The sequence below is a fragment of the Capricornis sumatraensis genome, chromosome 8 (assembly GCF_032405125.1).
Source record: "Capricornis sumatraensis isolate serow.1 chromosome 8, serow.2, whole genome shotgun sequence".
NCBI lineage: Eukaryota > Metazoa > Chordata > Mammalia > Artiodactyla > Bovidae > Capricornis > Capricornis sumatraensis.
The window spans coordinates 17,400,778-17,414,156 of NC_091076.1; positions in this window are offsets into that span (position 1 = coordinate 17,400,778).

Below are 13,379 nucleotides of genomic sequence, written 5' to 3' on the forward strand. Positions count from 1 at the left end.
AAGTTGTATGGTTTCTTCAGTGAGATGGGAAGAGCAGTCTAGATAGGAAAAAAAAAAAAAAAAAAAGCAGTCAAATGCTTCCACTTGGAGAGTGTGGACCGCACATAAATGCTTATGTGAACCCTGATCTGAGCCAGAAGGAGGTGTACATGAGGGTGTCTGGCAACCTGGGTTTCCTTCTAGATAAGCCCATCCCCTCGAGAGAGAACTAACCGTCCACTCCCACCCCAGCTCCCCACAGGCCTTTGGAGGGTCAAGGGGGTCTCAGGTTGTGTTGACTTCAGGTGAAGGTGGGAATGAGCGATGGACTGGAAACGAGGCAGGTCCACCTTCTCCAGCTGCACAGCCCAGCACAGGGAGGTCGGTGCAGCTGTGGTCCAGGGCGCAAGATGTGTGTCCAAAGGCTCTAAATTCTAACAATAGCCTCTTGGAAGTTAAATCAGAACGGATGGCTATGCGGGGTCCAGGCCAGCATGACACTCGAGTCTGCTGTCGGGTGGGCTGCCTGGTGAACTGTCTGTGTCCTAGCTCAAGAGCAGACATCATGCTTTCTACTCTTTGGCGAAAGGAAAGCCAAACAGCACAAAACTAGTAGACTGACAGGACCAAACTTGAGGTTCCTGAGGATGTGTCTTTATAACTCTGCTTTCCCTGAAAAGAAAAACCCGGGGAGGACAAAGGAGGGGACCACGCCACCCCTATCTCCCGGCACACACACTGTCGTCACCGCTCCGCACCAACTGGGAATGTGTTCAGGCCCGAGTTATGATTTAAATGAAGCACACCGCACCAATATTGTGTGGTGCCATCTGTTATTTTATATTTCACGAAATTTGGCCAGTTTTGAAATATTATAATTATATCTCCCCCATTACGTATGCAACGCAGACATTTTCTGACACATAAATACAGTACGTGGGAAATGTGACTGTATTTATAGCCATCAGCCGGTGGGGAGCGGAAGGGCAGCTGGCACCATTCACATTCTGGGGGCACAGCCGGCCAAGAGGCAGAGCCCAGGTGGGAGCTGCCTTAGCCCCCTAGTACCCGATCCCTGAGGAGGCTCCACTGTTCCCAACGCTCCCGCCCTACTAGAATTCCAAGGAAAGTCACACCAGCTTTTATCAGATCATCCAAGATCAAGCATGTCTCCTTCCCTGGGGCTGTAGCTGCCAGATGCAGACACACCAGGTGATGCTGAGGGTCAAGGACTGGGCCCAGAAGGGGCACAGTTCTGAAGTTTACCCTCCACCCCAGGGGTTCCTACAGCAGCCACAGAGGGAGGGGAGCAGAGCAGGAAGAAGCTAGGGTCCTGGGAGTCAGAGGACCATGAGGTTTGGCGGACCTGCTGGGAGAGGGGACCCCCTCCTGGGACAGCCAGTACCCTTGAGCCTCAGCCCTCTGTTTGCTTCTGCAAAGGCGAGGCTGGCACCCCATGGCTGGTTTGGTCTGGGTTCAGGGGGACCAGGAAGACTGTCAGCCTCCGTCAAAGCCTCCTGTGGGTGTGTTCTGGATCTGTTTCATCTTCAGAGAAAAATAGTGTTGTTTAGTTGAGCTGTTTTTCTTCAAATACTGCAAAGTGCCTTGCAACGACAAAGAGAAGCAAGCAAATGACAAGCATTTGAGCTTCCCTTTCTGTCTCTCCAAAACAAAGGCATTATCTGTGATGAGAGCTATTTGATAACTCCAGGCGTTTCTGCCCTGGTCCTCACGTGCCATCCACAGGAGCCCAGACAGACCTTCCTCTGTGACACTAAGTGCTGCCGCTCTGGACGACCCAGCCCAACAAGAATGGCACTGATACTGCAGCACTTTTTAAAATTTCATTACTAACATTTAAAAATCAGGGATTTCACATAAAACCCAGCTCCTCTTGAAAAATCATAAGAGCTGGCATCACTGAAAGCGTATTTCTGCCCGGCGACAATCTGCCTGCTCTGAGGAGCAGCTGCCCGCCTTGGAAGAGACACAGTCCTCATTTTGCCCCAGCCCCTCCCCTCCCCGAAGTCAGACTCATTCAGTGCCCCTGCCTGGCGCTGCAAGGACTTGTGTCTGAGACTCCTGAACTGGGCAACTGACACTCAGGGAGAAATACGGACAAGAAGACTGAGGTTACATTTTTTTTTCCCCTTGATACAGGGCTGGCGGAGCATTAAAATATATCTGTAAACACTCTAACAGGAAATTAAAGTGAAATTTATAAGCCTCCCTGATTTTTTTTTCCCTCAAAAACCTTCCAAAAGTGAAAAGATAAATCTCCACCACAGTGCTTATTTCTCTATATTTTAGTCATCTGTTTATTTATCATTCTCCACCAACAGACTGTGAGCGATTTCAGGGCGGCAGCCGAGTTAATTCTCCTTCACCCACTGGAGTCTACAACAAGGGCACGTCGTGGGTCATAATCTATGGAGGTAAGGGAAATGGTGGCCAAAGCCAACGGAATCTCATGGAACTCTCCTTCTCAGGAAAGGATCCCAGCCTATGAGGCTCCTGATTCTTTAAGGTCCCAAATGCGATGCAATACATTCCCTGGCTGCCCAGAAAGAAGCCAGACCCCCTCCGCCGTGTGCTTGGCCATCCCTAATGGGGTTGAGGGAAGCGGGCAGGATACCCACCTGGAGGGCCAGCCTGTCCTGGTGACGGGTACCATGCAGCTCAGCTGGACCGGGGCTGGACCATCAATACCAGCTAACACTGCCCCTGGGCTCCCACTGTGGCTCCAGGACAGGAAACATGATGTGAAACAGCTCTGGCCCAGGAGGATAGAACACTGTGAGCAATGGGGTAGAACGCTGAATTCTACTACCTTAGGGGCAAAGGAACCTCAGGGGAGAGACAATAAAATGGAAGATGTTCATGAAGACTTTGTCCTCCCAGTGAGAGTTGGACCATAAAGAAGGATGAGTGCCAAAGAACTGATGCCTTGGAATTAAGATGTTGGAGAAGACTCTTGAGAGTCCCTTGGATAGCAAGGAGATCAAACTAGTCAATTCCAAAGGAAATCAACCCCGAATATTCACTGGAAAGAATGATGCTGAACCTGAAGCTTCAATACTTTGACCATCCAATGCAAAGAGCCAACTCATTGGAAAATACCCTGATGCTGGTAAAGATTGAGGGCAAAAGGAAAAGAGGGCAGCAGAGGATGAGATGGTTGGATGGCACCACTGAATCAATGGACATCAATCTGAGCAAACTCTAGGAAACAGCGAATGACAGGGAAGCATGGTGTGCTGTAGTCCATGGGGTCACAAAGAGCCCCTGACACGACTGAACAGCAACTGTTCTCCCGTGGAGCTCAGGTAAGAGTCCAACAAGCAACAAAGGTGCAAACTGAGAAGCAAATGTACTTTTTCGAGTTTTGGAGTAGACCCACCTCAGACATAGTCATAGGGAAAACCTTTCAAAGTTAAAAAACTTAAATCTATTTAAAAGTGTTACGAAGCATACTACTGTATTTCTAGGGTGTCACAAAGTCTATACAAGGAAAAAAGTAGACTGTCTTGGGACTTCCTTGGTGGTCTAGTGGCCAGGACTCCAAGTTGCCAGTGCGGGGGGCTGAAATTCAATCTCTGGCCAGGGGACTAGATCCCATATGCCACAGCTAAAGATCCTCAGTGCTGCAACAAAGATCAAAGATCCTGTGTAGCTCAACGAACACCCGGCACAGCCAAATAAATAAATAAGATACAAATATTTTAAAAGTAGACTGTCTTTTCCTAGGAGTTTTCAATAAATTGCACAGATTTGGGGGCATTTTTTGGCCTCTCTCTGCACCTGGGCTCACCTGGTGCCACCATCAGGGAGGAGACTATGCCCCACCTCCCACCCACCATCCCTGGCTGTGGCTCCAGAGCCCAGCCTGCTGCCTGCAACCCCCCAGAGCTCAGCTCCGTATGTGGAAGAGGAGACAGTCCTCACTTCCTGTGCTGACATGAAAGGGAAGTGACAGACTCCAGGTGGACACCCGTGAGGATGAACCCCTTCCTACATCCTTCAACATGCAGGAAGCCACCAGTCCATCAGTGGCACTGAGGCAGGAACCCCGGCGGCTTTCCTCAAATGTTTGTCTGAGACTTAAAACAGTGTCTACTATCTGCCAGCAACACAGGTTTAACTACTGTCTGCAGACTGCCTGACAGTGCAGGAGATGCAAGAGACCAGGGTTTGATTCCTGGTTGGGAAGATCCCTTGGAGGAGGGCATGGCAACCCACTCTAGGAGTCTTTCCTGGAGACTCCCATGGACAGAGGAGCCTGGACGGCTACAGTCCATGGGGTTGCAAAGAGTCGGACGCGACTGAATCAACTTAGTGCACACGTACTATGTTCATTGTAAATTCTTCTTTAGGGACTTGTTCTTGGAATAGGCCAGGCCACACTGAACATCAGGTGTGCATTTGCTTCCTAACCTCCAGAGCCGCCAGCTGTGTGGTCACAGAAATTCACTCTATGTCTTTGAGCATCCACTCCTTCATCAGTAATACTGGGATGATAGCAGCTACCTCATTGGTTTCTAATGATGATGAACTGAAATAGAGGTTATGAAATTATTATCAGTTTTAGCACTTGTCCTCCCCTAAGCATCATTATTATTAGCTGAATCACAGCCTGAAAGCAATACCCTTTAGTTTGGGGTCAATGCAAGGTACTGACTCTTCACTCAGCAACAAACGCCTGCTCCCGCTCTGCTACCCCCCACTCTACATCTCTGCTTTCCTTCCACCACAACACCTGGTGTGCGCACATGACACAGGAGGTCAGCAGCAGTGCGGCTGGAGGTCTGGTATGGACAGCCCCCTGAGAGACTGGCTGTGGTCAATGGCAGTACCTCTCGTGTCTGCTGTGCCTGGAATAGGCCTTGTCTTCCTGCCAAAGGGATCAGTCAACATGAAAACTATGACTTATTTGAGTGTTGTCATTGTTCAGTCGCTCACTCATGTCCAACTCTTTGCGACCCCATGGACTGTGTAGCACACCAGGCTTCCCTGCCCCGTCACTATCTCCCAGAGTTTGCTCAAACTCGTGTCCATTGAGTCAGTGATGCCATCCAACCATCTCATCCTCTGTTGCCCCCTTCTCCTCCTGCCCTCAATCTTTCCCAGCATTAGGGTTTTTCCAGTGAGTCAGCTCTTCACATCAGGTGGCCAAAGTATTGGAGCTTCAGCTTCATCATCAGTCCTTCCAATGACGATTCAGGGGCGATTTCCTTTAGGATTGACTAGCTTGATCTCCTTGCAGACAAGGGATTCCCAAGAGTCTTCTCAGCACCACAGTTCAAAAGAATCAATGCTTCAGCACTCAGCCTTCTTCATGGTGGCTTTATATAAACAAGACTTGTCTGAAATAAGAGTGGAGCCGGTTCTCTGCACCAGCAGGTTGCATCCACAACGTGGACAGCTTGAATTGGCTTCTTCCTGTTACTGGCATTTCTTTTTTCAAAATTATATTGTAGAATTCTGATGTTCGATTAATTCATACTGGTGTTTACCACTATTGGTAGATGTTAAGAGAGTTTTATTATTTATTTAGAAGTACTTGGGAAAATAAAAAATATCATAAAACTGAAATGTAATTTTCTCACTAGTAGTAACAGGAATAAAATGATGATAACATGTTTCTTTTGCATAAAATCTGTAACAGGCTTATGATGGGAGAACTCATGTTGCTGATGCTGAATAGAGAGGGAGATCCCACAGCCTGCTTTGCAAAGGCACTTCACAAAGTGGTCCATCTCCCAGAGAGCGGCAGGAGACTAGGGAGGAGAAAGGGCTTAATGGAGTCAAAGATGTCATTCCCTGCTACAGAAAGTGCCAAACTCCCATTTTTCTGGGATAAATAATGTCGATGAAAGTGAAAGTTGCTCAGTCATGTCCAACTGTTTTGGACCCCATGGGCTGTAGCCCACGAGGCTCCTCTGTCCATAGAATACTCCAGGCAAGATACTGCGGTAGATAGCCATTCCCTTCTCCAGGGGATTTTCCCAACCCAGGGATTGAACCCAGGTCTCCCACATTTCGGGTGGATTCTTTACCATCTGAGCCACGGGGAAGAGAAGCCCTAAATAACATCAATGGAAGTGTCAAAATTAGTTTTTGACAGATAGATTGGTGGACCTTGAGACCTGCGAGCCGAGGACGCAGCTAATGGACTCCCCTTTGCTTCACAAAAGAGGAAGTGGGAGGTACAAAAACTTGGCTCCAAAGTGGCTCTACTTTCTCTGTGAAGGGTCCAGAATGTAATAAGCTTCCGTGAAAGAGTAAATAAAATCAAACTGAAAGAGTAACGTGGGAGTTCCCTCCTTAGGTTCTTCTCTTTCCAAGTTTTCTTTGTAGCAGTTTCCCATCCATGTTAAATTTCCTAAAAGTTTATTTATATCAACTTACTTCTTTGCTAAGAAATCTTCAGTGGAGCTTCAAGTCTGAAGTCTTACCTTGGTGGCAGCGATTTAGTCACTCAGTCATGTCCAACTCTTTGAGACTGCATGGACTGTAACCCGCCAGGCTCCTCTGTCCATGGGATTCTCCAGGCAAGAATACTGGAGTGGGTTGCCATTTCCTTCTCCAGGGGAATCTTCTCGACCCAGGGATTGAACCCAGGTGTCCTACATTGACAGGTGGGTTCTTTACTGTTGAGCTGCCTGGAAAGGCCACAAAGTCTTACTTTAAGGGCACTCAGAACAGACCCCCAACCGGTCCCCATCCTGGATCCCACCGTGTTCCTCCAGGAGCACTGCCCCCCAACACCCAGCAGGCCATCCCTCCCACGTGCAGCGGGATCCTGGGACCTAGCCCCTCCCCCGCTCTCCTTCCACACTGAGCTCCAGCCCCTTCTCCTCTGCTCTTCTTTGAAGACTCACCTGCCTTCACTGTCTTCTAGCTCCTCCGAAAACCTTATCTGGAAAACCTTATTTGTGCTTCTCATTTACTGCCTTATTATGCCACAGTTTTTCAATAAGACCACAAGAATCTTAAGGACAAGGTCTATTTAGCTCGTATTTTCATTCCTCACAACTAGTATGGTTCCCTGTTCCTGGAAAAAAAAAAAAAATGCCAGAAATGTTTGTCGAGAAGAATATCAGCTGGACATAAACATCTCACCAAGGCTCTATACGGTCTTGTTCTTATAGAGCTCAGATAATTCCCTGCCTTTTCAAAAGTCTCTTCTCAGCGACTATGGCCAAGAAGCTTCTGTCCTTCTCTACCTCCCTAGAGAGAGGATGCAGGCTGGAGATGGATTGGAACAAAGGACGCAGTCACTCTCGTGTTGATGGTGTTCCCAGGAGATGGGACTCTTCCAAATCCAGCTTTCTCGTTCAATGCACTTGGCTAATCCTAGTGGTGGAAGCCCATCTGAGAAGCAACCAATTCAAGCAGAGGTCCAGCTCTCAGACGGGAACTTGGCAAACCCAAGTTGCCACGGGAACTGGGCTCCCAGCTTCAACATTCCCTACTTATGTTTTCTAGTTTGGGGTTTATGTTTTGGAGGGGTATTTTTTCCCCCTTCCTTTTAACCTTCAAGTGTGTGAGGAAACATCTGCCAAGGGAATTAAGAGAACACACTGCCTGGAAGCAACTGGAAACCATGGGGATTTAAAGGTCTCTGAGAAAGAAAAAATAACACACAGGACATGGACTCTTAGCAACAAACTATTAGTGCCGAGGGTCAGAGCTGGCCACATGGGCCTTCTGTGTAGCCTCCCTCTTTATCCAACCAAGTTGTCATATGTGGTAACCACCATATTCTGCTTGTTTTTTTTAAGCATCAAGAATCTTACATTTGGGGGGTCTGGTAGTAGTTTTTTTTTAGAGAGACGGAGCTTAAAACATGTTCAGAAGGGCCATTTGCCATGTAGCTTGTGCTCAATTCATCCAGCTGGTATTCATGCCAGCCTGGAAGCATCATCAATCATTCAGTATATCAACTGCACCAAGCCATGGGTATAATTTCTGGACACAGAAAAGATGGTGCTTGTGGAGGCCTGGGGACCAAGGTGGATGTGTGCGAAGGCTAAAAAGCTGGTTCCAACCCTATGGTTTTCCAGGGTAACTGCTCCAATTCCAAAAGCTGGGGAAGGTTCTCCCAAAAAAGGAAAGAGCAACAGAGCTGGTGGCTCTCATGAAACCCTCCTTGGCAATTTTCTGTCCTGAGTTTCTGTGCCAGCAGGATAGTCTGGGCAGATTTAAAATCGTAATGAAAATGGAGCCCTCACTTTCTAGTCACAGAATGAACGTTCCTTATCTCTGCTGTTAGCTGCTTAGGCGCCTTAAGGGTTGAGAGTAGCAGATACAGGCAGAAGGAGAGGAGAGTTATTAAATTTTTGAATCTGACACAGAGAGAAATTAGAGATAAATCAATGAGAAATAGAACATCTTAGATCTCAGCTAAGAGATCAAGTTGATGAGATCATCACCAAACCTCGAGCTACATAAAAAGCAAAGTCTATGCACACACACATGCATATTACACATAGTATCTACTATATTTGTATGCATAGTCTTACTTGGCACATGCTTTCATGTATGCAAGTGGTCTTTCAGTTGTGAGATGCAATTGCCAGTAAGCTATGCAGATAAAGACTTCAAAACATGCTTCCTTCTGGCGCACAGCTGCACGTGTGTGGCACGCATCACTTCCAGAGGACATGATAATAATCTATCTGCTTTAGGAGCTATGCTGAGCCCATAGAGATAATTAGCTCAGAAGGGCAATGATAAACATGTCAAGACAGGAGAAGCATTTCTTTCCTAAAACTAGAGATGACGACTTGATGGGAAATGGGGTTCTGTGGAAGGTGAACAGTGTGCCTGTGATCAATCTTCCATATAAACTGTCATAATTTGGGCTAATCTGTGTGGGTCAGCAGATGCCAAGTGATGGGGGAATTAGCACCGTGACTTTGGGAAGGGAATCCCAGCATTGAGAAGTAAGCCCCTCAGGGGTCTTTGGGTCAATTTCCTTATTCCCTGCTAAGACCCCTCTGTGTGCTATGTTGTGCAGTGCTAAGTCACTTCAGTTGTGTCCAACTCTTTGCGACCCCATGGACTATAGCCCGCAAGGCTCCTCTGTCCATGGGGTTCTCCAGGCATGAATACTAGAGTTGGTTGCCTTGCGCTCCTCCAGGGGATCTTCCCAACCCAGGGATAAAACCCACATGTCTTAAGTCTCCTGCACTGGCAGATGGGTTCTTTACCAATAGTGTCACTTGGGAAGCCCTAAGACCCCTCTACCTAACCCTAACTCACGATCATCCATCATCACCATCTTCATCCACATGTGTTGTCCTTTATGTAAAGAAACTTAAGATTTTTTTCAGATTTTTGTATGCAGATGCATTTCAACATAGAGCTATGATGAAGCCAGGATATTTTTCCTTAAACTCACTGACACTAAAAAATAATCAGTTTCTTGTTGGTTTATTTTCAATGAAGAAAAGAAGCAATTTCTACTGACACTGTATGGAAAAGTATTTCAAAGTATTTGGAAATTTGGGGCTAGTTGAAATAGCAGCTGAGTAGAGTACAATTTGGGGTTTTTCTGGTAGCTCAGCTGGTAAAGAATCCACCTGCAAAGCAGGAGACCTGGGTTCAATTCCTGACCAGGAAGATCTCCTGGAGAATCCCATGGACAGAGGAGCCTGGTGGGCTACAGTCCATGGGGTTGCAGTGTCACACATGGCTGAGCAACTAAGCATCACACAGCACAGGTTAAAACTTACTAGATGCCTACAAATATCTTTTCTTGATGATAAATTCTCCATTGATTTTAAAACAAATTGTCAGTTTTATTTTAGCTTTTTGTGGTGGCCAAAAAAACTAAACTTCTATTGTAAGATACATCAACACTTAGAGCTATTAAAGTGAGAGTTAACTTGCACCTTAGAGCCCAGGGAATATGGTTTTATTTTTGTTTATTTCATTGTTTGCCATCCTACTGTTCTCATGAAACTGTGCAGTAACCATATGGGACATGAAAACCAGGGTTTATTTCCTGGGTACACTTAACATTGGGATCAATTTCACATAGACTCATAACTTTCACAACACAGATGTTCTCAGGAAAACTCCAGCTGAGGATAAAATTAATGACTGGGTATCAGGAGCTATCACATAGATGATGTTTCAGGGACCATAATTATGTCAAATCAGTGCTCCTCACCCGTGTACCTTGATCAATTCAAAATGGGATGTAAGGCCACCACTCTGAACAAGACATATTCATTGTCTTGTAATAGATTGGTAATACTTAGTGAAAAGGAGGGAAGTGAAAAGCAAAGGAGAAAAGGAAAGATATACCCATTTGAATGCAGAGTTCCAAAGAACAGCAAGGAGAGATAAGAAAGCCTTCCTCAGTGATCAATGCAAAGATAGAGGAAAACAATAGAATGGGAAAGGCTAGAGATCTAGTCAAGAAAATTAGAGATACCAAGGGAACATTTCATGCAAAGATGGGCACAATAAAGGACAGAAATGGTATGGACCTAACAGAAGCAGGAGATACTAAGAAGAGGTGGCAGGAATACACAGAAGAACTATACAAAAAAGATCTCATAACCCAGATAATCACTATGGTGTGATCAGTCACCTAGAGCCAGACATCCTGGAATGTGAAGTCAAGTAGGCCTTAGGAAGCATCACTACGAACAAAGCTAGTGGAGGTGATGAAATTCCAGTGGAGCTGTTTCAAATCCTCAAAGATGATGCTGTAAGTGCTGCACTCAATATGCCAGCAAACTTGGAAAACTCAGCAGTGGCCACAGGACTGGAAAAGGTCAGTTTTCATTCCAATCCCAAAGAAAGGCAATGCCAAAGAATGTTCAAACTACCACACAACAGCACTTATCTCACACACTAGTAAAGTAATTCTCAAAATTCTCCAAGCCAGGCTTCAGCAATACATGAACCGTGATCTTCCAGATGTTCAAGCTGGATTTAGAAAAGGCAGAGGAACCAGAGATCAAATTACCAACATCCACTGGATCATCGAAAAAGCGAGAGAGTTCCAGAAAAACATCTATTTCTGTTTTATTGACTATGCCAAAGCCTTTAACTGCGTGGATCACAATAAACTGTGGAAAATTCTGAAAGAGATAGGAATACCAGACCACCTGACCTGCTTCTTGAGAAACCTGTATGCAGGTCAGGAAACAACAGTTAGAACTGGGCATGGAACAACAGACTGATTCCAAATAGGAAAAGGAGTATGTCAAGGCTGTATATTGTCACCCTGCTTATTTAACTTATATGCAGAGTACATCATGCAAAATGCTAGGCTGGATGAAGCACAAGCTGGAATCAAGATTGCCAGGAGAAATATCAATAACCAGATGACACCACCCTTATGGCAGAAAGTGAGGAAAAACTAAAGAACCTCTTGATGAAAGTGAAGGAGGAGAGTGAAAAAGTTGGCTTAAAGCTCAACATTCAGAAAACTAAGATCTTGGCATCTGGTCCCATCACTTCATGGCAAATAGATGGGGAAACAGTGGACACAGCGGCTGATTTTTTATTTTTCTGGGCTCCAAAATCACTGCAGATGGTGACTGCAGCCATGAAATTAAAAGATGCTTACTCCTTGGAAGGAATGTTATGACCAACCTAGATAGCATATTGAAAAGCAGAGACATTACTTTGCCAACAAAGGTCCATCTAGTCAAGGCTATGGTTTTTCCAGTGGTCATGTATGTATGTGAGAGTTGGACTGTGAAGAAGGCTGAGCACTGAAGAATTGATGCGTTTGAACTGTGGTGTTGGAGAAGACTCTTGAGAGTCCCTTGGACTGCAAGAAGATCCAACCAGTCCATCCTAAAGGAGATTAGTGTTCCGTGGAGGGACTGATGCTAAAGCTGAAACTCCAATACTTTGGCTACCTGATGAGAAGAGCTGACTCATTTGAAAAGACCCTGATGCTGGGAAAGATTGAGGGCAGGAGGAGAAGGGGACAACCAAGGATGAGATGGCTGGATGGCATCACTGACTCAATGGACATGGGCTTGGGTGGACTCCAGGAGTTGGTGATGGACAGGGAGGCCTGGTGTGCTGCAGTTCATGGGGTCACAAAGCGTTGGGCACGACTGAGCGACTGAACTGAACTGACTGTAAGCAACCATCCAATTTGAGTGAAATTTACTAGGAAATTGTTTCCAGGCACTGGACAACAGGCAGCCCCTGGTGGTCCCAATCTCTGAGTAAGAAAAACTCACAGGTGAGCCTCGTGAGTACCTTAGATCTGGCACCAGCAACAGGAGCCAGCATCCAAGTGCTTACAACACAGTAGCCCTACTGGGTGAGAGTTCCCAAGCTCAGACTCTAGGGCAGTTGAAGAGACTGAGCTCCCTAAGGAAAAGAATCAGTGAGGAGGAAGTGACACACCTGAGGGGGCAAGGTTGCCAGTATGTGGGGCATCCGAAAATTCACAGCCAAAGTCTGGGTTGCAGGTGCCCAGATGGACAGGACTTACTCAAGAGTGAATCCCCCAGGGTGAGGACAGAAGAGATATTAATAAGTTAAGGCAGCTCTGGGGAATACTGGAAATACCACTCCACTTGAGTGGAGAAACTTCATTTGCATCTTGCTACTCTTCCAAGAGTCCAGCTGAAACACCAGAGAGGCCACACCTCAAGGACCAAGCCCAGAATAAGACTCCTAGACCCACCTCAACAGGGCACACACTTGAGCACTGACTGCATCCTCAGGGGAGAATGTGGAGGCTGAGGACTGTCACATCATCATCCAATAAGCCACGAACTCAACTCCATGCAAGTTCATCAGTCAGTCACTAAACTACCTTCCAGAATAAAACTTACCACTTTTCAGAGAAAAATTACAGAATCCAGCTTCTATAATGTGCCATCAACAATGTCCACTGAACTATAAAAATTCTTAGATATGCTCGGAAAGCAGAAAATATGACCCATAGTAAAGTGGGAGCAGGGAGTATGAAACAGAAATATCCTCAAACGATCCAGATGCTGGCTGTGGCAAAGATTTAAAGCAACTTCTACAAATACGTTCAAGGAACCTTAAAAATTCAAGAAAACTATGGTCTAATGAGAAAACAGATGGAGATTCTCAGCAAAGAAATGAAAACTTGTAAATAATAACCAAATAAAAAGAAACCAAGAGAAATTCTATAAAGAAAAAGGGCAACAGCTAGAATTTTTTTAAAAAAATTACTGGATGGGCTTAAAGGCATACTGGAGGTTACAGCATAATAAGGAAACCTGCAAATATATGAATGAAATGTATCATAATATTAAGACAAGGGAGAAAAAATGAGTAAAGAAAGATAAACAGAGCCTCCGGGATCCAAGGGACAAGTCCAATCTCACACACATATAATAGACACAGAGAGAAGAAGGAAATGAGGATGAAGTGGA